General features: G+C 44.7%; 1 long non-coding RNA gene across 1 annotated transcript; it reads left to right on the top strand.

The window, feature by feature from the left end:
- Positions 1-217: 217 nt before the first annotated feature.
- On the top strand, positions 218-11684 carry LOC135227257 (uncharacterized). The gene is made up of 3 exons (XR_010317386.1): positions 218-490; positions 864-937; positions 9950-11684. It is a non-coding gene; the product is annotated as an uncharacterized LOC135227257 (long non-coding RNA).
- The last annotated feature ends 8944 nt before the right edge of the window (positions 11685-20628 follow it).

Below are 20628 nucleotides of genomic sequence, written 5' to 3'. Positions count from 1 at the left end.
TGTACTGTCCCCATGATGGGTTGTGGATAAGATTGTTGTGATCTATACGGTTTTCGTAAACCAAAAAAAAAAACCAAACCTGTTGCTGCCTAGTCAATTCCGACTCATAGCGACCCTACAGGACAGAGTAGAGCTGCTCCATAGGGTTTCCAAGGAGCGGCTGGTGGATTCAAACTGCCGACCTTTCTAGTTAGCAGCCGAGGTTTTCATAGCTGGGGTAAAATCAACTAAGAGTGTATGCTGCTGCTTGCTTGCTCTGTGACCTTGGCACACCACCTTCCCTCAGTTTCTTCTTTTGAAAAGTTTAAAGAGTTGAGTCAGAAGGTTTGTAAGATCCATTCTGACCCTGAGTCCATCATTTATGACCTGTGAATCCTTATTTATTCTATTTTGTGGTCTACTGCAGCGCTGAACCACGTGATCAGTGATGCCACCTTGGAAAGGTTTCGAGTGCTATTGGTGCAGCAGCTTTTGGACAGAGTAAAGAGGGGTGAGTCCCTGCCTCACATGACCTGGGGCCTCAGGTCAGCCATTTTCTGAGCAAGAAGGAATTGCTGTTCATTTTGGGTTTTGAGTGGAGAGCAAACTCTGAGACTAGGGTTCTGCTTGTGGTTAAAAATCACTTGCTTAATGGAACAATTCAGGGGCTCTTGGGACGTAGAGCCAGACTTCCAGGATAACTGTTGGAGGCAGTCAAATGGGACAGGAATGTTGAGACAAAGCAAGGAAACTTGTCTTTCTTTTACAATGAGAAGAGCCATAAGCATACATTCAGGGAGACTAGGGGAAACTGTTAAAGATATTGGGGAAGAGGAGGGCTTGATGAAACTTGCATTTGATGAAATGGTGTGTCTTGCTGACAGGATTATGGTAACAAAATACAACATGAAGAAAATGCAAGACCTTCTTTAAGGAACTGAAAACTCCTTATTTTGTGGTAAGTGTTGTCCAATGAACAAGAGCTGGGTACCCAAGTAAGCTTGTGACAGGGACAAAAGAAAAGGTGTTAGAAGGGAACTCAAGGGGAGTACAGTTATGATTGCCCTAAAGATGAGCACCCTGGTGAGATGAGAGAGTTGAGGGGGAGTCTGAGACAACCAACTGTTAAATGATATTGGAGATATTCAATACATGGCTTTTTTTCCACCTAGTTCTTCATCTCTCACCCTTGGACCAAGATTATTAAGAGTAGGGAAGATCTTGGTCATGGGATCTCCAGAGGATCTTTCCTGGCTCAGGATCAGGGAGGGAGGACCCTGGTTTATGGGAAGGTAGGAACCAATGCTTTGGGAGACCCATCTCTCACTCTTTCCCGGGCTGAATCAATGTAATTTATTAATTCATTCATCTATTAATCCTTATTGAGCCAGTCCTTACACTGAAGGCTGGAATATAGAAAGGATGCATCCTTCAAGAAGCTCTCGAGCACTTACATGAGAGTTCTGTGAGATCATGCCATAAGATACGTGCAAGAGACGTAAGGCAAGATTCATTGGTCCCTTAGGGGAGAAGTAACCTCACAGAGCAGGTGGCCCCAGATGAGAGACGTTCTCAAGGAGGCACTGTTTGCTAATGCATGCATCCTTTTCACTGGGCACAAGTGAATTGCCAAGGACACATAATGAAAAGATCCAAGAATAGGACCTTGGTTTTCCAGTCACTGTTAGAGTTATAATTTAAACCCAAGTTAGTATGTAGCAGTTATGACACAAATCTATGTTCCATGCTGTTATGGATTGAACTGTGTCCCCCAAAAATGTGTGTCAACTTGGCTAGGCCATGATTCTCAGTATTGTGTGGTTGCCCATGATTTTGTGATCTGATGTGACTATTCTATGTGTTGTAAATCCTAACCTCTGTGACGTTAATAAGGCAGGACTCAATCTACACAATTAGATTGTATTTTAAATTAATCTCTTTTAAGATATAAAAGAGAGGATCAAGCAGAGAAAAAGAGTGACCTCATGCCACCAAGACAGAAGCATCAGGAGTGGAGCATGCCTTTTGGACCTGGGGGCCACTGTATACTGAGAAGCTCCTAGACCAGGGGAAGATTGATGACAAGGCCCTTCCCCTAGAGCTCACAGAGATAGAAAGCATTCCCCAGGAGCTGGTACCCTGAATTTAGATTTCCAGCCCCCTATTCTGTGAGAGAATAAATTTCTGTTTGTTAAAGCCATCTACTTGTGGTATTTCTGTTATAGCAGCACTAGATAACTAAGACACATGCCAAAGTTCTCAGAATGGATATAGAGCTATAGGATATCTCTGCTCAGCACAATCATGAAATGAAATATAAGTAGCTTCCTCAGGGAGTTACTATACCATTGATGAATCATTCACCAGCTTTATTGTGGACAGAAGATGAAGAAGTGGATTTATGTTCTAATGAAAAAATATTGAGAGTAAACATAGATGAAGAGTCATTATTAAGGAACTAGAAGGCTTGTGGAGTCCCTGGGTGGTGCAAATGGTTAACACCCTTGGCTGCTAACCAAAAGGTTGGTAGTTTGAGTTCACCCAGAGGCACCTTGGAAGAAAGGCCTGACAGTCTACTTCTGAGAAATCAGCCATTGCAAACTCTATGGAGCACAGTACTACTCTGACACACATGGGGCACCCTGAATGAGAATCGACTCAACGGCAACTGGTTGAGGAGGTTTGCAGACTTTGCAGCAGGAGAACAGGAAGGGTGGAATAAGAACTCTCAGGTATGGAACTTGCTCGTGACAGGAAACTAGATTGAATGGCTCTTGTTGACAATGTATCAGGCATCACTGTGGCTTTTTCCACCTCACGAGCACAGGAGATGGAGACCCACAGTTAAGGGTCTTTCCTTGTTAGCCCAGCAAGGAGAGGCTTGGACAAGAGAACCACAACTGGGACCACCTGTTGGGTGGTTTGCAGATCAGAATCCTGCTCATTTCTCAGACACCATGTGATTCCATTTATATGAAGCTAAGAACCAACAAAACTAACCTATAGTGACAGAAATCAGAACAGTGGTTGCCTATGGGGCAGGCTGGAGACTGACTGGAAAGGTGGGGCACGCTGGAATTTTCTGGGGGCAGTGTAAGTGCCTTTTATCTTGATGAGAGTGTATAAAAAAATCAGTTGCTGTTGAGTCAATTCTGAGTCATACCAACCCCATGTGTGTCAGAGTAGAATTGTGCTCCATAGGGTTTTCAATGGCTGATTTTTTGAAAAAAGATTGCCAGACCTTTCTTCTGAGGTGCCTCTGGGCAGGCTCGAACCTCCGACCTTTCAATTAGCAGCTGAGTGTGTTAACCATTTGCACCACTAGGTGGGTATTCGTTCTTCAAAATTCACCGAATTATACACATAAGAGCTGGGCATTTCAGTGTATATAATTTAACCTCATTAAAATAATTGAATTGATGAGGAAATTATTTGGAAATATTCCTGCATGGACCATACTTCAAAAGGGAAATAAGTCATGCACAGCATAACGTCCATTTGGGCAACGTCTAACTGCATATATATGTGTGGTCCCATAAGGTTATAATAGAGTGCAGAAATCCTGATTGGAGAATGGGATGTAGCAGATGTAACCAGACAGAGTGAATACAACAGTTTCTAGCACACAACATGTATATCTCATGGCTTTTGTACACAAAGCAATTGTGCTGTCAGGCATATAATGGTACATATATAACCTATAATACATGTATCTTTTTTTTCTCTTTCTTTTATTGTACTTTAGATGAAGGTTTACAGAACAAACTAGCTTCTCATTAAATATTTAGTACACATATTATTTTATGACATTGGTTAACAACCCCACGACATGTCAGCACTCTCTCTTCTCGACCTTGGGTTCCCTATTATCAGCTTTCCTGTCCCCCCCTGCCTTTTGGTCCTTGCCCCAGGGCTGGCGTGCCCCTTTAGTCTCCTTTTGCTTTATGGGCCTGCCCAATCTTTGGATGAAGGGTGAACCTCAGGAGTGACTTCATTACTGAGCTAAAAGGGTGTCTGGGGGCCACACTCTTGAGGTTTCTCCAGTCTTTCTCAAGCCAGTAAGTATGGTCTTTTTTTTTTGTGAGTTAGAATTTTGTTCAACATTTTTCTCCAGCTCTGTCTGGGACCCTCTAGCGTGCTCTCTGTCAGAGCAGTCAGTGGTGGTAGCCAGGCACCATCTAGTTGTACTGGACTCAGTCTGGTGTATAATACATGTATCTTGGTAGTCATAATAAACACCTTTGTTACTGGCTTATGTATGTACTGTACTGTACTTTCTATCATTATTTTAACATGAACTTTCCCTACTTACAAATAAAAAGTTTACCATATAACTATGTATGCTTCGACTAGTAGGCAGCAGCATCCAATCTCATGTATCATGTGTCACTTGAGTATTGTAGTGTTATCTCTCTGTTTGTTTCTTTAGAAAATAATTACCATCATGGCTCCCAAACACAGCAAAACCAGTGCTAGCCATAGCAACAGCAAGAGGCAAAGGAGAAGTATCAATTTGGAAGTGAAACAAGTTCGTAACCAACATGAAGGTGGAAAACCAGTGAATGCTCTTACACCACATTTAAGCACGTTCACACAACGTCCCATTCACACAACGTCCTATTTCACAGACGTATTGTGGACGTTAAGCGACGCATGACTGTAGTATATCCTCAGGTTACGACCTTTTTATATAGATGGTGACACTGGAGGGAGCACATAAGACTAGATGCCAGGACACTTGGATACTAGACCCAGCTCTGCTAGGCATTCATAACCAATAATTCTGTCTGCCTTTCTCTACCTCTGCCCTTGCCTGTAAAATAAGGGAGTTTTACACGCAGATCGCTCAGCTCCGACATTGTGAAACTCTCTGTCCTCACTCCCTGAGACAAAGCCAGGCGGCCGAGGCATGGGTGTGAGCTGAATCTCTTCCACATGTCTGGTGTCAGCCCAGCTCAGGGAACAGGAGAGCTCGGGCAATCCGACACCTCAGGAAGTCCAAAGCTCCGTCGTTGCTAAAATTAGAACCAGGCTGCAGCTGAGATCAAGGCCGTTCTCTCCCGTCTGCGCAGTGCAAATGTGCCGAAAGATCACAGCAATCCTCAGGCCGGGGCAGGATGACCCGAGAGGCGGGGGCGGAGAGCAGAAACGGAGCTAGAGTTTCACAGCGACCCCGACCATTTTGGACAAGGAGCCGAGATTAGGCGAAGGGAGAAAAAAAAAAATGAAAGAGGAAAAGGAAGAAGGAAAGAAGAGAAGAACAAATGAAGAGAAATAATTAACTAGTCAGCCTGGAAGGGAACTTGAGTGGAAGGTCTAGCTAGTTTGTTCTGACCACTTTTCTTTTTTGCTCCAGAACACTGAAGGATTTTCCCAGGGAGATAGCAGTCCATCCTTTTTTCTTTCACTCCGAAAAAAAAAAAATTTTTTTTTTCCTGATAATGTATTTCAGTAGCTGGCCTGTGGGCCTGTGTGCCAGCTTGGAGCTGTTCCGGAGCTAGATTTCAATTCCAACTTTGTTACTGATTAAGCAAGATCTTGAGTCATTTGCCTAATTGTTTACACCTCATTTTCTTTATCAGCAAAACAGGGAGACCCACCTCAAAGGCATTGTGAGGATTAAATGAGGTGAAGTATGTGAGACTGGGGTCTCTGGGTGATGCAAATGGTTAACATGTTCACAGGACACCCTGCTAACTCAGAACTGAGGCCACTCCCCAAGTCCACCTTTCAGCCAAAGATGAGACAGGCTTATAAAACAAACAATAACATATGAGGACGTGCTTCTCCCTTCAATGAAGTATACAAGAGCAAATGGACAACAACTGCCCCAAAGCAAAGCTGAGAAGGCAGGAAGGGAGGGGAAGACTGGACCGATGGACACAGAGAACCCCCCGGGGTGGAAAGGGAAAGGGGGAGAGTTCTGACACATTGCAGGGATTGCAACCCATGCCACAAAAACAATTTGTATATAAATTTTTTAATGAGAAACTCATTTGCACTATAAACTTTCACCTAAGACACAATAAAAAAAATCATTCATTCTTCCCTTCACTTCTTTGCTTTCTAGACTTTTCAGCAGAATGAAAAAGTGTTTTTCCCTCCCATCCAGGTGCTTCGAGTAGAGTCATGCCCTTGTATCCATGAGGCCTGGACCCCCTTTCCCAGGGGTGGCAGATGTTCTCTATGTTTTGTCCATGCCACCCCGCGCAGGACTTATCTTTTACCTCTACTCTGGCCTGACTTCCAACTGCTAGCACCTGCTTCTTTTTTTACCTGAGGGTTTTTTCTGGCCATCTGAGTCACTTTGTCCCTGCATGGCTGTCTCCTCCCCTGGCCTTTTGATAGTCTCTCTCTCTCTCTGACCTCTCCTTTCCCATGGCACTTACTGATATAGACCATGGGAAGTCTATCATAGCCAACCTTGTGATGTCTCTGATGACCTGAGGTGACCATGGGATGATGATTTGATTCACGAGCCTCACTGGAGTCAGACATGTTGAAAGACCAGCCCTTCTTCCCAAATAGAAGTAGCTTCAGAAAGAACTGGGCCAGGCTTCTGGAGTCATGTGAGTGAGAGGGATGGGGCCGGCTTTTCCAGATATGCTCCACTGTGGAATCCTGGGAAAACCGGCAAAAAAAGGAAAGAGAGAGAAAGGAAAAAAAAAAAAAAAAGGAGAGAGAGAAAAGAAAAAAAGAAAAGAGAGAGAGAGAGAATTCTTTCTAAACCTGAAAACAAGTAGCAAATTCTGGGAATATTTCAGCAGTTGAGTCTTGGTGAAGCGCTGCTTTTCCTAAGGTTATAGGAGGTCCTGGAAGGCAAGTGCTCTTTCTCTGATGTGGGGATAAATAGCCCCTGGTGGCGAAGTGGTTAAGAGCTATGACTGCTAACCAAAAGGTTAGGAGTTTAAATCTACCAGCTGCTTCTTGGAAACCCTATGGGGCAGTTCTACTCTAACCTATAGTGTTGCTATGAGTCAGAATCAACTTGATGGCAATGGGTTTGGTTTTTCTGGTTAAGAACCAAAGAAAAAAGCCCTGGTGATGCCGTTCTTAAGTGCTTGACTGCTAACTGAAAGGTTTGCGGTTGGAACACACCAGCCGCTATGCAAGAGAAAGACGTGGGAGTCTCCTTTTGTAAAAGACTACAGCCTTGGAAACCAACCCTGTGGGACAGTTCTAATCTGCTCTATAGGGTTACTATAAGTCAAAATCGACTCGATGTCAACAGGTTTGGTTCTTGGTTTGGTTTAAGACCCAAACATCGTAACATTTTTATCTGTGCTAGCCACAGAGGTAAGTACTTGGGTGTAAGTTTCTCTGGCCCCAATTCCTGCCATCGTAGGAAGCCAGTTGAGATGGTCAGCTCCCACCTTCCTTGCCTGTCTCTGTGCCTCACAGCTGGACGTCCCACGGCTCCCACATTCCAAACAACCCACCCTGAGGCAGGAAGTAGGCATCCATGTTCTCCATCTTGGTAGCCTTAGAATTCAGCCATTCCCTCAGACCTAGGCTCTCATATTACCATCATAAAGAGTCCTGTGTCATTTCCTGTCTCCTTTATTGCCTCCCTGAGCCCTGGTGGCACAGAGGCTAAGAGCTTGGCTGCTAACCAAAAGGTCAGCAGTTTGAATCCACAAGCTCCTCTCTGGAAACCCTATGGGGAAATTCTACTCTGTCCTATAGGGTTGCTATGAGTCAGAATCGATTCTATGGAAACAGGTTCGGTTTTTTGGTTTTCATTGCCTGCCATGACATCTGTGAGGCCCTCATATTTCTCCAAGTCTCCTTAGAGGCTAACCAGACCTGGGCATGCCCTCTTGATGAACGGCAGGTCCTTTAACATCCTCCGGTACAGGCCCCCACGGAGGGTCTGACACCAGCTGTCCTTGGACACAGAGCCCCCTCTGCTCAGCATGTACCAGCTTCTCTGGGGTCTGCCACCTTGAAGGAGTTACTACCGTCCCAGCTTCCGGCTTGCTCCCTGCCTCTGCCTGTCTTGAGCTCTTGCGAGCTGGCCAAGGATCCTTAAAAAAGACCTAGAAGTGATCTTTGAGATCTGATATTAAACAGATTCACACTCACTTTTCTTTCCTCTAGGTTCTTCAGACTTCTCCTACAAGTGTGGAGAAAGCCTTGGATATGGGCCATATTGTCTCATTTCCTTGCAGAAATCTCTTCTCTCTGAAGTACAATCAAATCTAAGACTTGTCCATCTGAAGGCATTTGTGTTGTTTTGCAAAAGCCCAGGCGGAGATGCTGCTCACTGTGTTACCTCATGTCTGTTAGACGGGGACCCACTTGATAAATTTCTCCTTGAACACGATGCCAGGAAAAAGTTCTCTTTCCAATCTGATTCCTAAGTCATTGTACAATGAAAAGTATACGAGCCAGCATATTTTCCCTTTTACCCAGGAAATTCAGAGATAAATCCAGTGTTCAACTGTAGTAAACAACTCAGCCCAGGTGCCTGGAAACACTGTTCTCTTTTACTTTAACTTGTTCTTTTTTTGAGTTGTGCTCAGTTTATAAAGTTTCCTTAGAGTCTTTTGGGAAATAGTGAGGTGTCTCAGGTACAGCACACTGTTAAGGGCTTGTTTACTAACTGAGAGGTTGGTGGTTCAAATCCACCCACAGGTGCCTTGGAAGAAAGGCCTGGTGATCTGTTTCCAAAAGGTCACAGCCTTGAAAACCCTACGGAACAGAGTTTTACTCTGAAGCACATGAAGTTGCCATGAGTGGGAATTGACGCCGCAGCAACTGTTTTTTTTTCTTTTTAAAAAAAAATTGTTGTGCTTTAGGTGAAAGCTTACAACGCAAACTAGTTTCTCACTCAAAAAAGTATACACAAATAGTTTTGTGACATTGGTTGTAATCCTTGCAGTGTGTCAGCACTCTTCCCCTTTCCTTTTACACTCTGGGTTCCCTGTGTCCATTTGTCCAGCTTTCTTGTCCCTTTCTGCCTTCTTGTCTCTGTTTTCGGGTAGGTGAGCGACTGGTTTTTGTTTTCTAAATTTTCCCCAAATAAATCCAAGCATACATACACACAACATAGATGGTCCTTTCCTGCCTCTTTCTTACCATCACCATTGCCGCATCCCTGGTCCAGGCTAGATGCCAGGTGCTGGGAATGTAGTAATGAAATGGCTCTGCCCATTAATAGCTAATTGTTAGTCTGTTGCAGGGATAAGCTGGTGTACAGAAAACTTGAATACGAGGCGGAATGGAGTCAGTGCTAACATCAGGAGCACAGAACAGGTTGGAGAAGCTAGAAGAGAGATTGATTCTGGGAAGAGAAATCAAAATGGGAACGCCTTCTTGGAAAAAAGGATATTTCAACTGGACTAGGAAGGATAGAAAGGATTTCAAAGGCGGAGATGGGGAGGAAGAGCGTTTCTGACTGAGGGAATGGTGAGAGCAAAGGCTTGGATAGGAAAAAATATATTGGCCTACTCGTTTGGCAAAAACATTAGGAATTAAAATGGGTTGGCAGGTAAGGCACATAAAGGGATAAGTGGGAGCTAATGGATAATATTCCTTTATAGTGATATCTTGGAGTCCCTGGGAGACGTATATGGGTAAGTACTCAGCCACTAACATAAAGGTTGAAGGCTTGAATCCACTCAGAGGTGCCTGGGAGGAATGACCTGGCAATCTACTTCTAAAGGGTTCCAACCCAGAACCCTACAGCCATTGAAAACCCTACTCTCACACACGATGGGGTTGCCATGAGTTGGAATTGACAGTGTTATGCACTTTGAAATTTATAAAAAGAGTTTGCGTTCAATATATCCTTTTGTTTGACAACCCTGTGAAATAGGCAGGGAAGATAAGATTACTGCCTTTGATGGATCATTTAACCATCTCAGAGCAGTTAAGTAACTTATTCTAAGTGACCCAGCCTGGAAGTGAGAAATCTAGTTCTCCAGACCCAAGTCTAGTGCTTATTCTGTAATGTTGTTTTTGTTAGGTGCTGTCTGGCCTGTTCCGACTCATAGCAACTCGTAGTACAATAGAGCGAAGCACTGCCTGGTCCTGTGCCATCATCACAACCGTTGCTGTGTTCGAGCCCATTGTTGCAGCCACTGTGCCAATCCATCTCGTCAAGGGTCTTCCTCTTTTTCATTCGACTATAGTAAGTTTCGTTTCTGGAATATAGGAGGCGGAATTCTCAGGGCCATGCTGGTGCAGCTTATTTTGGAAGTAAGAGTCAAAAAAAAAAAATTTTTTTTTTCCTTACAGGGTCAGTGGGGGTGTTGCTGAGGAGGAAAGGGAGGTGCCCACGAGTGTAATGTCAAGCAACGGTTCCCTTAACAACGCCTGCAGATGGATGCATTTCCGTGCAGCCTGGTTCTCTGTTCCTTTTCTGTTGCTGAAGAGGAACAATGAGGGAGTGAGGGATCCGCAGTGATGTTTATCTTTCCAGCTCTGGACTTTCAAAATGCTGGAATCCCCCGGGGTTGGAGAAGGGTGGGTGTAGTCATTTCCCACCATTGCCCTAGGGTGGGAGATGCAGCAACTCTGCTGGGGGTGGGGTGGGGGCTTAATTTCCTCCCAAATCGGAAATTTATCTCCTGAATGGGAGGCTGCAGAGAGTCATCAAGGACTTATCTCCTGAAGCAGACGACCAGAAAGGAGCCCTGCCCAGTCCTTCACCCCAAAGAGGACTTGTTTGCCAGAGGAGGGAGAGAGAGAGAGAGAGTCAGGAGCCGAGGACCAGCGAGAAGGAGAGCTGCCACTACGGTTTGTGTGTCAATGAAGAATTCTTCCTGCTGGGCTCTTCCCACACTGGCCCTCACAGGATGCTGGCAGCCCCTCCCAGGACACGGTGCAGTTGGAACTGGGAGAGCCCAGGTCACGTCTATAATTGAGAACAAAGGGGAATTTTGGTCCTTTCCTCGGAATGAGTCCAAAACTCTGGGACGAACATCTTAGCTCATATAAATTATGCTCTGGGGCTTCCAAAAGCTCAACAAATAGCCCAATCTGGAGTTGAGTTCTTACCACACACAGGACATCACAACAGGAAGGAAGTCCCGCCCCTTTTTCACAGATGAGGAGACTGAGGGCCAGAGATGCCAAATATATATGAAATCAAGCTTATTCATGTATTATTTTAAATTTCTAAGTCCTTATTTTTAAAAATCTATTTGATTTGACATAAAGGAATGCAATTCTCCCTCACCTACTCTCTTCCTCTTCATGTATGCCATATTGCTAACAGTTGTGCGGTATTAAATCTAAAGGAAGTGTTTTATTACATCAAGCTTATTAATATATCTTGTTAATCGGTCAGTTTGTCGTACTGTGTTGGCTTGAGTGTTGCTATGATGCTCTAGAAGCTATGTCACTGGCATTGCAGCAATCAGCAGGGTCACCCATAGTGGACAGGTTTCAATGGTGCTTCCAGACTAAGACAAAGAAGAAAGGCCTGGAAATCTACTTCTGAAAATTAGTCAATGAAAACTCTGTGGGTCACAATAGAATAGTGTCTGATATAGCACTGGAAGATGAGCCCCCTAAGTTGGAAGGTACTCAAAATACACAGTGTCTGCAACAGTGGACTCAAATCATGAAGATGGCGTAGGACCAGGCACCGTTTTGTTGTTGTTCCTGGTATCGCCATGATCCAGAGCTGGCTTGACAGCCACGAACAACAACCAGGAAGTGTATTAATATGTTAAACACTGGAAGAGCCATGCCAGTGCATTTTAGCTGTGTGTGGGCTGGGGGTCTAGCCCCTAGTGCCAGGGACGATCCCCTTGGGGGCTGTTTCCATAGGCTCTGTGTTAGTGTGCCTCTACTTGCTCTTGGTCTTTCTGGCAGGGATACTTTGCAAGGCTGCCTACTTAGCAATGGCATCGGCCTAAACTCAGATGAAGGACAGATTATGACTGTCTATTCGTGTGCTGACTTCACCCTGTTGCAGACCGTACCAGTGCTCTCCTCCATGGCAAAAGGTGTAGCACTGAGGGTACATTAAGAGATGGTAAATACCAGCTGGGATATTGAACTGAGGCTGGCGTTCAGTTGTTCCCGAATCTCATTATACCCTAGAACCTCGCCAAAGAATGGTTCTGTCACATGGCAACCAAACTGTTAGGAGAAGAGTGCCAAGAAGCACGATCTATTTGGCACAAAAAGGAATGGTGCTCAGAATATTCTCACACAAGGAGAGGATCCAGGAAAGGGTGGCTGTGATCTTGGCACATGAGCTGCTGGGTGAGTGCTATGTCTGGGAGGGTGTTGGGACTAGGTCACGTTCAAGTTTCTTTAGGCCAGTTCCTGTGCAAGAGCTCTGACAGGAAATGAGAGCAGTGGGGGTCCATGCAGCATGTTGTGCAGAGCACTTCAGAATTTTCGCAGAAATTTGGATTGCTTCTGGAGAGGGCAGGCTGTGTCTTTGGCAAGCAAACCAAGTGGGCACTGGATTAGTTTGTAGATACCCCAAGACCCAGGGCTGATAGGCTAAGACAGGTGATGGGGCAAGAGACACAGTTGGTGTTGGATTCTTAAGCCAAAAAACCAAACCCATTGCCATCAAGTCAATTCTGACTCACAGCAACTCTGTCGGACAGGGTGGAACTGCCCCACGGGGTTTCTAAGGAGCAGCTGATGGGTTTGAACTGCCAGCCTCTTGGTTAGCAGCCAAGCTCTTAACCACTGAGCCACCAGGGCTCCTGGGTTCTTAAACTGGATTTTAATTTGGAATGGAAGAATTGGATCTATGGGGTTGAATACAATGAGGAAATACTATCAGCATATAACATCTTCTTGTTGTTAGGTGCAGTGGAGTCGATTTTCAACTCATAGTGACCCCATACAACAGAGTAGAACTGCCCCATAGGGTTACGGGGAGCCCTGGTGGCACAGCGGTTAAAAGCTCGGCTGCTGACGAAAAGGTTGGCAGTTCAAATTCACCAGCGGCTCCTTGGAAACCCTAAGGGGCAGTTTTACTCTGTCCTATAGGGTCGCTATGAGTCAGAATCCAGTCCACAGCAATAGGTTTTTTGTTTTTTTGGCTTAGTGTCTTCTCAAATTTTCTCATCCTTCCAGGAGACAGACACAGTAACAAATAACTATGCTTGCTTCATAGTTTCCTAAATATATTAGTTGATGTTAGGGGCTATTGAGTTGATTCTGACTCTAGTGACCCCATGTGACAGAGTAGAACTGTTTCATAGGGTTTCCTAGGGTATAATCTTTATGGGAGCAGATTGCCAGGTCTTTTCTCCCCTGGAGCTGCTGGGCGGGAGGGAGGGTGAAGGAAGTATGTCATCATGATGGCGGTGATGATGGTGGTGATAACAGGTAACATTTCGGGAGCATTTAATTTGAGCCTGGCATTGTTTAAACCCATTTGTATGTGTTAACTCATTTACTTGCTGCAGTGACTGAATGAAGTAGGTAGTATGACTATCCCCATTTTACAAACGAGAAAATCGAGGATAGAGAGGAGAAATAACCTGCTTAAGCTCACACAGCTAATAAATGGTGAAGCCTGGTTGTCAAGTTCCTTTCCACTGGTAAAGAATGGGCGAACAGATTCCTAGTCAAGCCATCAAAATCAGGGACATTTTTTCTGCAAGGCAGAGAAGGTAGCAGCAGAATACAGCGTGAAAAATCGGGATTGGCTCAGTCGGATGTGGCCAGGAGGCATCCACAGACAGAGCCATTAACTAGTTTTCTCTCCTCATTCGTCATCCTTTCTGCTAAGGGTCTGAAACTGGGCGGAAGCCAGAAAACCGTGGCAGGGGGTGGTGGGGCAGTGGAGACGGCTTCATAGGTCTTCCCCAGGCTTGGTGGCTGCTGCAGAGACAGCTGAACAGAGACAGGTTAAGTCCTGGCAAATGCTTTCAAGACAGTAAGGATTCAGAACCTCTCCGTGGAGGAGGTAGGATTGGGATGATGTTTATGAGATCCTCCTGGTAAGTTAGTCCCACTTTTTTTCTTTCTTTTTTTTTTTTTTACCATTATGAGATTGCATGATAACATGCTAGACAAGACAGCACACTCTGCAAGATATGCTGAATGGATTTATCATACCCAAAACAGAAGGCTGGGGTAAACCAGATGACCCTTTGAGGTTCCACTAAATTCTCAGCCATAGGACTGCATAAGGGGACAAGGGGGTTTGTGGAGGTGGTTGCTGGGCTTACGTGGACTGCTGAGAATTAGGAGTCCCTGGGTGGTAAAAAAAAAACGGTTAATGTGCTTGGCTGCTAACTGAAAGGTCGGGGATTCAAGTCCACCCAGAAATACCTTGAAGGAAAGGCCTGACAATTTACTTCTGAAAAAATCAGCCACTGAAAACCCTTGGGGCACAGTTCTACTTTGGCAAGCGTGGGCTGCCATGAGTCAGAACCAAGTCAACAGCAACTGGTGGTGGGAGGGATGGACGTGTGACTGCAAATCGAAACCTCAGAGAACCGTTCTTCAGTGTGGAGGAGCTGTGTCTTTCAGAAGAGTGTTTCAATCATAGACTCTGGCTGGGCAGGGTCACACCCCATTAGGCCCAGCCTCAACCAGCTGCTCCAGATTCCTCCCCACACATCAGCTGCCCAGAAAAATCTAAGCTCTTCTGTCATGGATTGAATTGTGTCTCCCCAAAATATGTGTCAACCTGGCTGTGCCATATTCTCGGTGGTTTGGAAGTTATGTAATGATGTAATCATCCCCCATGGTGTGATTTGATGTGATCAGCCAAACAGTTGTAAGGGGATTAGGGTGGGATGCAGCACCCATACTCAGGACACGGCCTGGATCTGACGTAAGAGGAATTTCCCTGGAGTGTTGCCTGCATCACCTTTTATTTTATAAAAGATAAAATGAGAGAGAAGTGAGCAGAGAGAGAAGGGCTTCCTACCACCAAGAAAGAAGAACCTGGAGTGGAGCACATCCTTTGGACCTGGGGTCCCTGCACTGAGAATCTCCTAGACCCAGGGGAAGATTGATGACAAAGATCTTCCCCTAGAGCCGACAAAGAGAGAAAGCGTTCCTTTGGAGCTGGCACCCTGAGTTTGGACTTCTAGCCTCCTAGACTGTGAGAAAATAATTTTTTTTTTTTGTTAAAGCCATTCAGTTGTGGTATTTCTGTTACAGCAGCACTAGATAAGTAAGACACATTCCCAGCAGGATTGGCAAGACCCTGGACAAAGACCTCAGGACAGAAGAGACTGAGATATTTGGCAGGCAGAATTGAACTGTGGGTCATTTCCACCTCATTCAGTGAGAAGTAATTGCTCCATCTTCCCTGATAAGAACTTACGTGGAAGGAACATGTTGGTGAACCTGGAATTTCTGGACAAGCTGTGGGACTGAGAGAAATAGTGGGCACAGTTGTGTCATGGGTCTGGTAGGAGTAGCTGAGTTTAGTCTTTTCTGAACATTACCCTGTTGTGGTTGCCAACGGGCTGGGGAATGACATTCAACCATGTTCCAAACTCATGCTGCAAGTGCCAACTAGTGTGTAAGGTCAAGCATGAGCAAGGAACAATGGGAATTGGTTTCCTCTCTCCCCATGGGAGTGGAGTGAGGAGATGAGGTTAGGTGGCTTTAACTTGAAGCTCCGAAGATGTGGAAGGAGACATACGAGAGAAAATTAGGGGCTATAAGGAAGGTGTTCTCCATGAGTGGGATTTAGGCTGTGCCAAAGGGGTACAATACTCAAAGGAGTTACAAGGCACCCTCCTGACCTTATACGGAAGGTTCTAGAATGATAACCTTTGGAGATCATGCACTGAGGAATCATGTAAAAGGACTCCTAACAAATGCCTTATATCTAAGTCTTTGAATCTGGAAGTTTGGAAAAATTAAAACATACAAAGAGGAATCAATTCATTATGCCCCAAGATCATGAGTTAGTAAGGAGCTGATAGTTTTTAGAGTTAGGTTTAAGGCCTGGGTGTTATTAGCTGTTGAATTCCACGAGGGTGAAGAATGCAGACTGGTCTGGAGAGGCTACTCACTGTGAATGAAGCAGTGGGAGCAGGCCTTTCACCACCAGCCTTTGTCGGGGTGGGGAAAGGTTGCCTGTTAGGAACGTAGACTTGGAAGATGGAAACCTGTTAAGGTGGGTGAGCAATATGGCAGCAGGCTATGTGGGGCATAAGGTGCTTCTTCCCCGTGACACCCAAACATCATCAGCTAAGTCACTAAATTTACAAGGTAGTTAGATTTAGTGGATTTTTTTTTTTTTAAATGCAGGGCAGAACTGAGAAGGCAGGCCCAGGGGACCCACAAATGTTGTTTAAATGCTGAATTTTTGCTTATGATCCAATCCTGGTAATAATTATAAATCAATGGTATATCTTTTTTAATAGTTTATTTTTTGTTGTTGTTGAGATTATACACAGCAGAACATACGCCAATTCAGCAATTTATACGTGTACAATTCATTGACGTTGATTGCATTCTTCTAGTTGTGCAACCATTCTCACCCTCCTTTTCTGAATTGTTCCTCCTCCATTAACATAAACTCACTGCCCTCTAAGTTTCCTATTTAATCTTTTGAGTCGCTGTTGTCAATTTGAACTCTTATTGAGAAATCTTAAAACAGCTCAATGCTCAAGGCAGACATTCTTTACTAGTTAAGCTGAACTATTATTTGGCTTTGAGAAGACTTCATGGGATATATATATATATATATATAGGCTTCACTTCAGGGGATATTTTTGGTTTAAGGTTTAGAGATTATCTCAGGGCAGTAGTTTTGGGGTTTCATCCAGCCTCCAGGGCTCCAGAAAGTCTGGAGTCCATACTTTTTTTTTTGTGGCACAAATATAGGTAACAAAACATTTGGTATTTAAACATTTTTTTTACATGTACAATTAAGAGTCATTACAATTTTTAAGGTGTAATATTTCATTGGAGATATGGATCATAATTTACTTAAGCCATTCTCCTATGAATTGACATCTAGGTTATTTTATTTTTCTTTTGACTATTTCAAGCATCAGCTTGGTATACGGCCTTGTGCACGGACTTCATACTTGTGTAGCTATTCTTAGAGACAAATACTGTAAATAGGGTTGGTGATCCAAAGAGTATGCATGTTTATATTTTGATGTATCTTCTTTTTGAAAAAAAGATATAAATTTATAAAAACATTGATGATATTTAACAACTCATTGAAGTCAGAAACAGACAAATTCTTAGCACGTTTACTCTAGAAACCCAGAAGTCCCAGGAATTAAATAAAGGAATTTAAAAATATTAAAACTTTAATAGAGGTTTTAATATAGCAATAAAAAAAATAACTGTGCTTTAGGTGAAAGTTTACAGTGCAAATTAGTTTCTCATTCAAAAATTTATACACAAATTGTTTTGCAACATTGGCTGCAATCCTGGAAATGTGTCAGCACTGTTTCCCTTTTCCGTTCCACCCCAGGTTCCCTGTGTCCATTCGTCCAGTTTACCTGTCTGTCCCTTCTTGCCTTGTCTTCTTTGCTTTGGGGCAGGTGTTGTCCACGGGGTCTCACATACTTGACTGAACTAAGAAGCGCTTTCCTCATGTGTGTTACTGTTTGTATTATAGGTCTGTCTCATCTTTGGCTGAAAGGTGGACTTCGCCAGTGGCTTCAGTTCTGAGTTAGCAAACTGGCACTTGGACTGCTCTCGGTATCGTTTTGCCCTGTAACCACTGCCACAATAAATTAGCCAGCAATCAGCACATGAAATGGTAGCTAGACGAAAGGCTCGTATTCACTCTTTTCCAAAGGTAGCAAATAGCACCACATTTCTCATTTAGTGGAGCACCGTTTCTTCTGCAGTCCTTTGGAGCAATGATTGTTTAGACTCTCCACTTTCCCCCACTCAAAGGAGGGTGCTGAGGAGGATGGCAATATGCAGATGGCCTTGTGCTTTTGTTCTAACACCTCCAGTACTTCTCCGGCATTAAAACATCCTTTAGGAGGATGGTCCCAGCAATGGATGAGGGGACGGCAGGTTGAGGAGCTCTTCTCTTTCACCCTGAATGTTTTAATACCTAGAAGACTTTCTTAGGCTCACCAGCAGCTCATTTCAAGGCCCAAGAGGCTTCTGTGCCTAACACGTTGTTGTTGAGTGCCACCCAGTCGATTCCCACTTATAGTGACCCTGTGTGACAGAGTAGGAACTGCTCCATAGGGTTTTCTAGGCTAGAATCTTTGTGGGGAGCCCTGGTAGTGCGGTGGTTAAGAGTTACAGCTGCTAACCAAAAGGTCAACAGTTTGAATCGCTCCTTGGAAACCCTATGGGGAACTTCTATTCTGTCCTATAGGGTCTCTATGAGTTGGAATTGACTCGATGGCAGTGGGTTTTTTGGTTTAGTCTTTATGGAAGCAGATCACCAGGTCTTCCTCCCCTGGAGCTGCTGGTTGGGTTCGAACTGCCAACTTGTAAATTAGCAGCCAAGCACTTAACCATTGCACCACCAAAGCATTTAATAAATGTCTTTCAAATGAATGTGGGCATTTATGCAAAAAATTAAAGTATTCCAGAGAAAAACAAGTACGCTTTTCTTGAGTGATTCATTGGTTAGAGAATGGAAATTTCTGCACGTTCCGCAGTGATTTTTGTCTGCTTGGGAACCAAATGCAGGGAGCCCATGGGAGTGCAGACGATGTGAGGCCTGTTCTGGCACCACATCACAGTGGGGCCTGTAATCGCCATCTGCGGGAAGCTTGCGGATGGGAACAGCTCCTCCAACGCCATGCATTCCCACCACAGTGCACAAGGCTGCACTCTGAGCACGGCTGCAGGCAAGAGCCCCTCAAGTGCTCGGTATGGTTCTCAGACTAGAATAAGAACCCAGTGCTGTTGAGTTGCTTTTGACTCATGGAGACCCCATGTGTTACAAAGCAGAACTTCTCCGTAGGGTGTTCCTAATTGTAATCTTTACGGAAGCTGATGCCCAGGCTTTTTTCTGCAGCGTCACTGGGTGGGTTCGCACATTCAATCGTTAGGTTAGTAGCAGAGCACAAACCATTTATGCCACTCAAGGCCTCCAACCCCTCCATCTTGTTCAACCTGTCTCAGGGCACCCAGGCTGGATGAGCAGAGGACTTCATTTATCATACTGAGCCTGATCACCTTCTGCTCCCAGAGCTGGGCAGAAGGAGTGTGCCTTGGGGTGGGATCATGAGTTAAGAGCCTACTCTGCAGCCTGGGAAAATGTCATGGCTATTTAGAGAGCAAGCAGGTACTAAGCGTAGCACAGTCACTCCAGAAGCTGGTTGGCGGAAGCAGAGGGATAGCGATTCCCCTGGGATGCATAGAAAAGGGCTTCCTGCCTGCCCACAAGATTCAGGCTGTGCTCTGAGAGAGAGAGGAAGGGGGAATCATAGCAATTAGGGTCTGATGGTGGGGAAACTGAGACCTGCCTAATGAAGCACCTCATGACTACAGCATCCTCAGTTCAAGGTTCACATAAGACCCATGTGAGCAGGTGTTCAAAGCCTGGAGAAGGCAGGAGGTCACCAAGCCCATGCGTAACATACAGTTTCTGTGTTTGGTAGGTGCATAGTGGTGTATTTTCAGTGCATAACATTTATGACGGCAACTGTGGGGTAAGAGTACTTGCCTGTGCACAGATGATCCCAAGAGAGCTGGAAAAGGGGGCTACATAACTGAATAATTTGTTTATGTCACATGTACTTTTGAGCACCCTTTATGTATCATGCGAGGTCCCTAAGTGGTGCAAACGGTTTATGCTTGACTGCTAACCTAAAGGTTGGACCTTCAAACCCACACAGCAGTTCCATGGAAGAAAGGTCTGGCAATCTGCTTCTGTAAAGATTGTTGTTGTTGGGGACTTTTGAATCGATTTCGACTCATGTGACAGAGTAGAATTGCTCCATAGGGTTTTCTAGGCTGTAATCTATATGAGGGGAGCCCTGGTAGCAAAGCAGTTAAATGTTTGGCTGCTAACCAAAAGGTTGGCAGTTCAAATTCACCAGCATCTCCTTGAAAACCCTATGGGGCAGTTCTACTCTGTCCTATAGGGTTGCTATGAGTCAGAATTGACTCAGTGGCAATGGGTTTGGTTTTTGGTTTTAATCTCTGTGGGAACAGATCTCCAGGTCGTTTGTCTGCATTGCCATCCGGTAGGTTTGAACTGCCAACCTTTTGGCTAGAGGCTGAATGCATTTACAGCTAAAGAAACTCTATGGAACAATTCTACTCTGCAACACATGGGGCTGCCATGAGTCAGGATTGACTCGATGGCAACGAGTTGGGTGTTCTGGTTATGTATCAGGCACTGTTCTAGAAAAATACTCCTCCCTTTCACGCAGCTTATGCGCCAGACCAAATTGCTCGTTGTTGAGAAAATTGCTCGTGACGGGGCTTTGCAGAGGAAACACAAAGCGCTGCAGGAGTTGGGGGAGGGGCAGCCAGCTCCGTCCAGTCTGGGGAGGTTAGTGAAGGAGGTGACCTTCGGGATGGTCTTGATGAATTAGTAGGAATTAGATGGAGATGAGTCTTAGGTAAGGAAATTCAAGGAGAGGAAACAGGAAGGGCAAACAAGGCATCGTGTATGGAAACCTCACATATTGCGACACTCTCAGAACATGGTGCGAAACTGTTATTTACAGGAGAGAAAGCTTTATTAGAAGTAGACAGTGGCTTTTAACATCTGGCTAGAGCTTAACCTCAGTGTTTATAATGGTG

Source organism: Loxodonta africana, chromosome 13 (genome assembly GCF_030014295.1).
Source record: "Loxodonta africana isolate mLoxAfr1 chromosome 13, mLoxAfr1.hap2, whole genome shotgun sequence".
Classification (NCBI taxonomy): domain Eukaryota; kingdom Metazoa; phylum Chordata; class Mammalia; order Proboscidea; family Elephantidae; genus Loxodonta; species Loxodonta africana.
The sequence above is the reverse complement of the archived record's forward strand: the minus strand, read 5'-3'. Positions and strand labels throughout refer to the sequence as shown.